The sequence below is a fragment of the Monodon monoceros genome, unplaced genomic scaffold (assembly GCF_005190385.1).
Source record: "Monodon monoceros isolate NGI ecotype Baffin Bay Population unplaced genomic scaffold, NGI_Narwhal_1 Super_Scaffold_16, whole genome shotgun sequence".
Classification (NCBI taxonomy): domain Eukaryota; kingdom Metazoa; phylum Chordata; class Mammalia; order Artiodactyla; family Monodontidae; genus Monodon; species Monodon monoceros.
Window position 1 is genome coordinate 40,070,167 of NW_021703772.1, and position 11,566 is coordinate 40,081,732.

Sequence of the window (11,566 nt, forward strand, 5' to 3'; positions counted from 1 at the left end):
TTTGTGTATGGTATTAGGGAGTGTTCTAATTTCATTCTTTTACATGTAGCTGTCCAGTTTTCCCAGCACCACTTATTGAAGAGACTGTCTTTTCTCCATTGTATATTCTTGCCTCCTTTATCAAAAATAAGGTGACCGTATGTGCATGGATTTATCTCTGGGCTTTCTATCCTGTTCCATTGATCTATATTTCTGTTTTTGTGCCAGTACCTTACTGTCTTGATTACTGTAGCTTTCTAGTATAGTCTGAAGTCAGGGAGCCTGATTCCTCCAGCTCCATCTTTCCTTCTCAAGATTGCTTGGGCTTTTCGGGGTCTTTTGTGTTTCCATACAAATTGTAAAATTTTTTGTTCTAGTTCTGTGAAAAAAGGCCATTGGTAGTTTGATAAGGATTGCATTGAATCTTTAGATTGCTTTGGATAGTATAGTCATTTTCACAATGTTGATTCTTCCAACCCAAGAACATGGTATATCTCTCCATCTATTTGTATCATCTTTAATTTCTTTCATCAGTGTCTTATAATTTTCTGCATACAGGTCTTTTGTCTCCTTAGGTAGGTTTATTCCTAGATATTTTATTCTTTTTGTTGCAGTGGTAAATGGGAGTGTTTTCTTGATTTCACTGTCAGGTTTTTCATCATTAGTGTATAGGAATGCCAGAGATTTCTGTGCATTAATTTTGTATCCTGCTACTTTACCAAATTCATTGATTAGCTCTAGTAGTTTTCTGGTAGCATCTTTAGGATTCTCTATGTATAGTATCATGTCATCTGCAAACAGTGACAGCTTTACCTCTTCTTTTCCTATTTGGATTCCCTTTATTTAATTTTCTTCTCTGATTGTTGTGGCTAAAGCTTCCAAAACTATGGTGAATAAAAGTGGTAAGGGTGGACAACCTTGTCTTGTTCCTGATCTTAGAGGAAATGGTTTCAGTTTTCCACCATTGAGAACGATGTTGGCTATGGGTTTGTCATATATGCCCTTTATTATGTTGAGGTAGGTTCCCTCTATGCCTACTTTCTGTAGTTCTTTTTTTTATCATAAATTGGTGTTAAATTTTGTCAAAAGGTTTTTCTGCATCTATTGAGATGATCATATGGTTTTTCTCCTTCAGTTTGTTAATATGGTGTATCACATTGATTTGCGTATATTGAAGAATCCTTGCATTGCTGGGATAAACTCCACTTGATCACGGTGTATGATACTTTTAATGTTCTTTTGGATTCTGTTTGCTAGTATTTTGTTGATTTTTGCATCTATGTTCATCAGTGAAATTGACCTGTAGTTTTCTTTCTTTGTAACATCTTTGTCTGGTTTTGGTATCAGGGTGATGGTGGCCTCATACAATGCGTTTGGGAGTGTTCTTCCCTCGGCTATATTTTGGAAGAGTTTGAGAAGGATAGATGTTAGCTTTTCTCTAAATGCTTGATAGAATTCATCTGTGAAGCTATCTGGTCCTGGACTTTTGTTTGTTGGAAGATTTTTAATCACAGTGTCAACTTCAGTGCTTGTGATTAGTCTGTTTATATTTTCTATTTCTTCCTGGTTCAGTCTCCGAAGGTTGTGCTTTTCTAAGAATTTGACAATTTCTTCCAGGTTGTCCATTTTATTGGCATAGTGTGGCTTGTAGTAATCTCTCATGATCCTTTGTATTTCTGCAGTGTCAGTTGCTACTTCTCTTCTTTCATTTCTAATTCTGTTGATTTGAGTCTTCTCCCTTTTTTTCTTGATGAGTCTGGCTAATGGTTTATCAATTTTGTTTATCTTGTCAAAGAACCAGCTTTTAGTTTTAGTGATCTTTGCTATTGTTTCCTTCATTTCTTTTTCATTTATTTCTGATCTGATTTTTATGATTTCTTTCCTTCTGCTAAATTTGGGGGTTTTTTGTTCTTCTTTCTCTAATTGCTTTAGGAGTAAGGTTAGGTTGTTTATTTGCAATATTTCTTGTTTCTTGAAGTAGGATTGTATTGCTATAAACTTTCTTCTTAGAACTGCTTTTACTGCATCCCATAGGTTTTGGATCATTGTGTTTTCATTGTCAGTTGTTTCCAGGTATTTTGTGATTTTTCTCTTTTGATTTCTTCAGTGATCTCTTAGTTATTTAGTATTCTGTTGTTTAGCCTCCATGTATTTATATTTTTTACAGATTTTTTTCCTGTATTGATATCTAATCTCATAGCACATGGTCGGAAAAGATATATGATACGACTTCAATTTTCTTAAATGTACTGAGGCTTGATTTGTGACCCAAGATGTGATCTATCCTGGAGAATGTTCCATGAGCCCTTGAGTAGAACGTGTATTCTGTAGTTTTTGGATGGCATGTCCTATAAATATCAATTAAGTCCATCTTGTTTAATGTGTCTGTTAAAGCTTGTGCTTCCTTATTAATTTTCACTTTGGGTGATCTGTCCAAAGGTGAAAGTGAGGTGTTAAAGTCCCCTACTATGATTGTGTTACTGTCGATTTCCCCTTTTATGGCTGTTAGCATTTCCCTTATGTATTGAGGTGCTCCTACGTTGGGTGCATAAATATTTGTAATGGTTTTATCTTATTCTTGGATTGATCCCTTGATCATTATGTAGTGTCCTTCTTTGTCTGTTGTAATAGTCTTTATTTTAAAGTCTATTTTGTCTGTTATGAGAATTGCTACTCCAGCTTTCTTTCAATTTCCATTTGCATGGAATATCTTTTTCCTTCCCCTCAGTTTCAGTCTGGATGTGTCCCTAGGTCTGAAGTGGGTCTCTTTTAGACTGCATATATATGGGTCTTGTTTTTGTATCCATTCAGCCAGTCTATGTCTTTTGGTTGGAGTATTTAATCCATTTAGATTTAAGGCAGTTGTCGATATATATGTTCCTATTACCATGTTCTTAATTGTTTTGGGTTTGTTATTGTAGGTCTTTTCCTTCTCTTGTGTTTCCTGCCTAGAGAAGTTCTTTTAGCATTTGTTGTAAAGCTGGTTTGGTGGTGCTGAGTTCTCTTAGCTTTTGCTTGTCTGTAAAGGTTTTAATTTCTCTGTCAAATCTGAATGAGATCCTTGCTGGGTAGAGTAATCTTGGTTGTAGGTTTTTCCCTTTCCTCACCTTAAATATGTCCTGCCACTCCCTTCTGGCTTGCAGAGTTTCTGCTGAAAGATCAGCTGTTAACCTTATGGGGATTCCCTTGTGTGTTATTTGTTGGCTTTCCCTTGCTGCTTTTAATATATTCTTTGTATTTAATTTTTTTTTTTTTGCGGTACGCGCGCCTCTCACTGTTGTGGCCTCTCCCATTGCGGAGCACAGGCTCCGGACGCGCAGGCTCAGCTGCCATGGCTCACGGGCCCAGCCGCTCCACGGCATGTGGGATCCTCCCGGTCCGGGGCGCGAACCTGTGTCCCCTGCATCGGCAGGCGGACTCTCAACCACTGCGCCACCAGGGAAGCCCAATGTATTTAATTTTTGGTAGTTTGATTAATATGTGTCTTGGCATGTTTCTCCTTGGATTTATCCTGTATGGGACTCTGTGCACTTCCTGGACTTGATTGACTCTTTTGTTTCCCATATTATGGAAGTTTTAAACTCTAATCTCTTCAAATATTTTCTTAGTCCCTTTCTTTTTCTCCTTTTCTTCTTGGACTCCTATAATTCGAATGTTGTTGCGCTTAATGTCCCAGAGGTCTCTGAGACTGTCCACAATTCTTTTCATTCTTTTTTCTTTATTCTGCTCTGCAGTAGTTATTTCCAGTTTTTTATCTTCCAGGTTACTTATCCGTTCTTCTTCTGCCTCAGTTATTAATTCATTCTAAAGAATTTTTAATTTCATTTATTGTGTTGTTTTCATTTTTTGTTTTCTGTCTTGTTCGCTAGGTCCTTGTTAAACGTTTCTTGTATTTTCTCCAATCTCTTTACAAGATTTTGGATCATCTTTACTATCAATACTGTGAATTCTTTTTCAGGGAGACTGCCTGTTTCCTCTTCATTTGTTTGGTCTGGTGGGTGTTTACCTTGCTGCTTCATCTGCTGTGTGTTTCTCTGTCTTCTCATATGGCTCAACTTACTGTGTTTGGGATCTCCTGTACACAGGCTGCATGTTCGTAGTTCCCATTGTTTTTAGTATCTGCCCCCAGTGGCTAAGGTTTGTTCAGTTGGTTGTGTAGCTTCCTGGTGGAGGGGACTGATGCCTGTGTTCTGGTGTATGGCACTGGGTCTTGTCATTCTGGTGTGCAGGACTGCATCTGGTGGTGTTTTTTGTGGTGTCCATGACCTTATTATGCTTTTAGGCAGCCTCTCTTCTAATGGGTGGGGTTGTGTTCCTGCCTTGCTAGTTGTTTGGCTTAGGGTGTCCAGCACTGTAGCTTACTGTTTGTTGAGTGGAGCTGGGTTTTAGCATGGCGTTGGAGATCTCTGGGAGAGCTTTCGCTGTTTGATATAACGTGGAGCTGGGAGGCCTCTGGTGGACCAATGTCCTGAACTCAGCTCTCCCAAGTCAGAGGCACAGGACTGACACCCGGCCAGAGCAGCAAGACCCTGTCAGCCACATGGCTCAGAAGAAAAAGGAGAAAGAAAGAAAAATAAAATAAAATAAAATAAAGTTATTAAAATAAAGAATAATAAAAAATTATAAAAGATTTAAAAGTAATAAAAAAGAAGAAAAAAATAAAACAAAGAAAGAAGAGATAAACCAATCCCAAAAAACAAATCCACCAATGATAACCAGTGCAAAAAACTATATTAAAGAGAAAAAAAGGACAGACAGAACCCTAGAATAAATGGTAAAAGCAAAGCTATACAGACAAAATCACACAAAGAAGCATACACATACACAATCACAAAAAGAGAAAAAGGAAAAAAATATATATATATTTAAAAAAAAGGAAGACAACAACTAAATCAATAAACAAACCTACCAATGATAATGAACTCTAAATACTAAATTAAGACAGACATAAAACCAAAAACAAATTAGATGCAGAAAGCAAACCCATAGTCTACAGTTGCTCCCAAAGTCCGCCACCTCAATTTTGGGATGATTCGTTGTCTATTCAGGTATTCCAGAGATGCAGGGTACATCAAGTTGATTGTGATGATTTAATCCGCTGCTCCTGAGGCTGCTGGGAGAAATTTCCCTTTCTCGTCTTTGTTTGCAGAGCTCCTGGGGTTCAGCTTTGGATTTGGCCCTGCCTCTGTGTGTAGGTTGCCTGAGGGTGTCTGTTCTTTGCTCAGACAGGACAGGGTTAAAGTAGCAGCTGATTTGGGGGCTCTGACTCACTCAGGCTGGGGGGAGGGAGGGGTACAGAATGCAAGGTGAGCCTGCGGCAGCAAAGGCTGATGTGACATTGCAACACCTGAGGCGCGCCGTGTGTTCTCCCAGGGAAATTGTCCCTGGTCATGGGACTCTGGCAGTGGCTAGCTGCACAGGCTTCCAGGAGGGGAGGTATGGATAGTGCCCTGTGCTTGCAACAGCAGCCTTAGCGTTTCCTGTCCGTCTCTGGTGTCCGCTCTGGTAGCCGCGGCTTGCGTCCATCTCTGGAGCTTCTTTAGGCAGTGCTCTGAATCCCCTCTCCTTGCGCACCCCAAAACAATGGTCTTTGCCTCTTCAGCAGTTCCAGACTTTTTCCTGGACTCCCTCTCGGCTGGCTGTGGCACACTAGCCTCCTTCAGGCTGTGTTCATGCAGACAACCCCAGTCCGCTTCCTGGGATCTGACCTCCAAAACCCAAATCTCAGCTCCCGGCCCCAACCCGTCCCGGCAGGTGAGCAGGCAAGCCTCTCAGGCTGGTGATTGCTGGTCGGCACCGATCCTCTGTGTGGTAATCTCTCCACTTTGCCCTCTGCACCCCTATTGCTGTTCTCTCCTCTGTGGGTCCGAAGCTTCCTCCCCGCTACCCCCGTCTCTGCCAGTGTAGGTGCTTCCTAGTGTGTGGAAACTTTTCCTCCTTCACAGCTCCCTCCCAGAGGTGCAGGTCCCAGCCCTATTCTTTTGTGTCTGTTTTTTCTTTTTTTTTTGCCCTACCCAGTTACGTGGAGAGTTTCTAGCCTTTTGGGGAGTCTGAGGTCTTCTGCCAGCGTTCAGTAGGTGTTCTGTAGATGTTGTTCCACATGTAGATGTATTTCTGATGTATTTGTGGGGAGGAAGGTGACCTCCACATCTTACTCCTCCGCCATCTTGAAAGTCTCCCCTTATTGTTGAGTTTTAAAAGTTCTTTGTATTTTTTGGATAACAGTCCTTTATCAGATGTGTTCTTTGCAAATATTTTCTCCAAGTCTGTGGCTTCTCTTCTCTTGCTCTTGACAATGTCTTTTGTAAAGCAGAAGGTTTTAATTTTAGTGAAGTCCTGCTAATCAATTATTTCTTTCATGGATTGTGTCTTGGTCTTGTATCTAAAAAGTCATCACCATATTCAAGGTCATCTAGGTTTTCTACTACATTATTTTTTAGGAGTTTTATAATTTTGCATTTTACACTTGGGTCTATGATACATTTTGAGTTAATTTTTGTGCCTAAATTCATTTTTCTTCAATGTGGATGTCTAGTTCTAGCACCATTTGTTGAAAGACTATCTTTACTCCATTGTATTACATTTTCTCCTTTGTCAAAGATCAGCTGACTATATTTACATGGGTCTGTTTCTGCACTCTTCATTCTGTTCCATTGATCTATTTATCTGTTCTTTTGCCAGTACTACACTTTCTTGCTTACTGTAGCTTTAAAGTAAGTCTTGAAGTTGGTTAGTGTCAGTCCTCCAACTTTGTTCTTCTCCTTTAATATTGCGTTGACTCTTCTGGGTCTTCTGCCAATGTATTAATTTTATTAGTTGATTATAGTACCTTCGTGACATGCATTCCATTCTATATTTCACAGCCTTCATTGTCAATAAAAATTGGTAGCGCAGTATTTTGTATTAAAAATTAATGTTTTTAAGAATACCCTGCCGATAATCTTATTCTGGGAAAGCTTGGACTAGATTTTTGTCAACTCTGACATTGTTTCAAATTCAGCAAATGTCAAGTAAAAGAAAAACAATGTCCTTTCCTTGACTTTTATAGTACACATGACTTAAAAAAAATTGGGCAAGAACATTTTCGATTTGAAATAGATTCAGGGCTGGCTTCAGTTATGGCCCTGAATGTAAACATTTACACAATGTCTTTTGAGGAGAACCTAAAGGCTCATTCAACATTTAATAAGTATTTTTGGAGAATATATCAGATTCTAGGATATGAATATAAGAAAATTCAACACAGTGTAGAAAGAGGGAAAATTGAAAACTGAAGATAAAATGTATAATATGTCACATGGTGACATAATGAATGATGGAGAAAATAATAAATCCAGAAAAGAGACAAAGAATGCAGGGTGCTAGTTAAATTTTGAAGTGTTTTAGTGAAGACAGTCTTCAAAGAAAGCCTCCTAAAGACCCAAAGGATGTGAGAACATGAGTATGTACATTTGAGGAAAAGTACATTTGAGGAAAAAGCATTAATTCAAAGCAGAAGCTCTGAGGCAGGACTGCTCCCCATCATTTGTTCATGGAGCATCATTGAGGCTAGTATAGCTAGCATGGAGTAAGCTAGGGAGGTGATAGAAACAAAGATTGTTAGAGTGGCTATAGAGCTAGAAACATATGAGGCTTTGTTTGTCCCTGCAAGCAATTGGGTTTCTACTTTGAGTGTTAAAAAAAAGAAAATTGAAGGGTTTTGCAGAAGGGATTGGAATGATTTGACTTAAGTGTTTTTCCTGTTAACTCTATGGGATCATGGTGGACTCATAGAGACCAGTTGGGAAGTTATTGTAGTAACCCAAACTTAGACCAGGGTGGTAGCCAGGAAGGTAAATTGAAGTGATTGAAATAAGGATACATTGGGAATATTGAGCTGTCCCAACAGATTGAATATTGAGAATAAGGGAGAAAAGTAAGGAACAATTCCAAACATTTTGGTCTGAACAACTGGAAGGGTAGAGTTGCTGTTCTTGAAATTGAAGGTGGGGAATGTAGGAGTGGTTTGGGGGAAATTTGAAGAATTCAGTTTGGAGCACTAAATGTGAGACATGTATTAGCCATTCAAGTGAAGGTGTTTGTCTTGAATTAAGAGGAATGGACTGGTCTGGAAATACGTATTTTGGAATGGTCAGCATATAGATTGCATTTAAATCCTTGAAACTGGATAAGATGACCAAAGGACTGTGTGAGATGTAGCAGAAGTCCAAGTACTGAGATTCTGGGACCCTCCAACATTTTGAAGTTGGAGAGATGCAGTGGGACCAGCAAATTAAATTGTCATTTAGATAATGGCTAGAGAGGTGGGAGGCAAACTAGGACTATGTTGTGTTCCGGATACCTTGTGAAGGAAGATTTCATCTTCCCTCAAAAAGCTCATCCACTAACTGTAAGATATACAGCTCTGCCCATCTAGGCAACCTGAGATTCTTCTTTTAGGAACATTAGGAAAATACATGATCCTGAGTAGAGAAGAAGAATAGATTTCACACTTTCTGTTAGATGATTTTTACTTTTTTATGGTAGTCACAAGCCCTTTCCCTGAAGTACTATCAACAATTATTTCACAAATGACAGATTGACTTTTGGGGCTATACTGTCAGAAGCAATTAATATGATCAGAACTATGACTTTCATGAATCTTTACTGTCATAAAACCTTTACTATCAGAAGGATTAGATTATCAGAGTTATGCTCTTTACTCTTAAGTAGCTTCTAAAGAAATATGAAAAAGTAACTACAGACTTGAGAAACTGTTGAACATATGCATATATATCTTCTGTCTATTGGCTAAAATCAAGTGTTGTGAGTATATGTTTACCCTCATAACTAGACCTGGCCAATAGTGTGTATATTTAATTGAGGAATATTTAGAGGAGATTTTTACATTGTTACTTAGATTAAATTTTCTTTATGTCTTTGTATCAACTATATTCTAAAAGACTTTGAAGTGTGAACCATGCATTATAGGGTTATAAATAACTTTAAGTTTAAAACTGTATTCTTTATCATATTGTCATATATCTTTTATTCTTATTTTAATGACAATTATATAGTATCAATTTTGGATTAAATTACATTGTAGAAAGTGGATTATTAAGCTAATATGCTTGAACTTCTGTTAGGCGTTATATATACATATATAATATATTGCGTATGTATGTATTCTATTGTGACATTCTTTGAAATGTCTAAGCATATCACTGGGGACTAGAAGACATTTTGAGGACAGAGCAGATTCAAGTGTTTCAGAAACAACAAATGTCATATTAAGTCTAATACATATTAAGTATATATACTTTATTAATATATTATGATGCTTTTAACCTATACAGTCCAATAGAACTAATACAATACTTCTATTAATGGCATAATTTTCTCTTAGAAAACATTAAATCCCATATTACTAGGAAATGCTATAACTTTGGGAGAAGTAGGTCATGTAAGAGAGTAGCATGTTAATATACTATCATTTGCAACCAATTTAGAATGTGTCAAGAGTCATATGCTTCTCTGGAAGTATTCTGTCATGTAGTGTTGTTGTTTTCTTTTTTTTTTTAATAATCACAGAGTAAGTGATTCCATCATTTTAATTACAACTGCACATTATGAGTAGTCCTGGAGAAGGCTAATTCTTGTAATATTATCAGATGAACTAATAAAAAAATTCATAATTTAGAAATAATTTAGAATTTCAAGAAATTAATTTTCTATTTATGTTCACAATTTGTGTGCATATTAAATCTAGGGTATGTATTAGGATGTATATAAATAATCAAGTTTAATAATAAATGTGATGCACTTATCTTTATCTTTTAACAAATGCTTTAAAATTTAACTTTTATAGATTATTTATAGCAAAGAAAATTAAGCATCTGCTTTATGTCAATAATTTGCAATTTTTAATTAAGCTATATCTTTAAAAAAATTAATTCCAAGTTAGAATCTTGTATTTGGATATGAAATTTGCAACTTTATCTGAAGGGAATCTGTTTTGCTAAATTTCTGCTGTTAAAGTCATCAGCCATGACTTACCTTGATGAAGTAAACTTGTTTAGTGAACAATGATTATTTGAACAAAAGTCTTTTTTGGTTCTGTGAAATCTTTTTCAGGCAGTTGATAGAAACAGCATATGATATCTCATTGTGGTTTTGATTTGCATTTCCCTGATGATTAGTGATGTTCAGCATCTTTTCATGTGTCTATTGGCCATCTGTATGTCTTCTTTGGAAATATGTCTATTCAGGTCCTCTGCCCATTTTTTTAACTGGATTGTTTGTGTTTTGATATTGAGTTGTATGAATTCTTTATATATTTTGGATATTAAACCCTTATTGGTCATATCATTTGCAAATATCATCTCCCATTCGGTAAGTTGCCTTTTCATTTCGTTGATGGTTTCCTTCACTTTTTAGTTTGATGTAGTTCCATTTGTTTATTTTTGCTTTTAATTCCCTTGCTTGAAGAGACAGATCCAAAAAAATATTGAGACCAATGTCAGTGAGTATAGTTTCAGGTCTTACATTTAAGTCTTTAATCTGTTTGAGATTTTTGTTTATGGTGCAAGAAAGTGGCTTTGTCTCATTCTTTTGCATAAATCTGTCCAATTTTCCCAAAACCATTTATCAAAGAGACTGTCTTTTCCCCACTGTATATTCTTGCTTCCTTTGCAGTAGATATATGCACCCTGATGTTCACTGTAGCATTATTTACAATAGCCAAGATATGGAAGCAATATGTATTCATTGACAGATGAATGGATAAAGCAGTGTTTTATATATATATATATATATATATATATGTATGTATGTATATATATATATATATACACACACACACATATATATATACACAATGGAATATTACTTAGTCATAAACAAGAATAAAATCTTGCCATTTGTAACAACATAGATGGACCTCGAGAGTATTATGCTAAGTGAAACAAATTAAACAGAGAAAGACAAATACTATATGATTTCACTTACATGTTGAATTTAAAAAATAAAACACACAAACATAACAAGACAGAAACAGATTCACAGATACAGGAAACATACTGGTGGTTGCTAGAGGGGAAGGTTGTGGGAACTGGGAAAAATAGGAAAAGAGGATTAAGAAGTATAAACTTCCAGTTATAAAATAAATAAATCACAGGGATATAATGTACAGCATAGGGAATATAGTCAATAATATTGTAATAATTTTGTATGGTGACAAATAGTAACTAAATTTTTTGTAGTGATCATTATTTAATGTATAAGAATATCAAATCTTATCAACATATCAAACATTAACTATAATGTATAATGAATATCAAATCAATATCAAATCTGTTGTACACCTGAAACTAATATAATATTGTAAGTCAAATATACTTCAATTAAAAAACAAAAAATAAAATTAATTTAAAAGGGAAAAAAAATGGCATATGAGGGGAAAAAGATCTAAGGGTATTTAATTTCTTAATTATTTATCAGTAAGTGATCAACAGAATGGGGTTTAGAAATGCGAAAATGCCATCCATCTCAATTGTATTACCCGGTACACAGTGGATATTAAATAAATATTTGTGGAAAACATAAATGG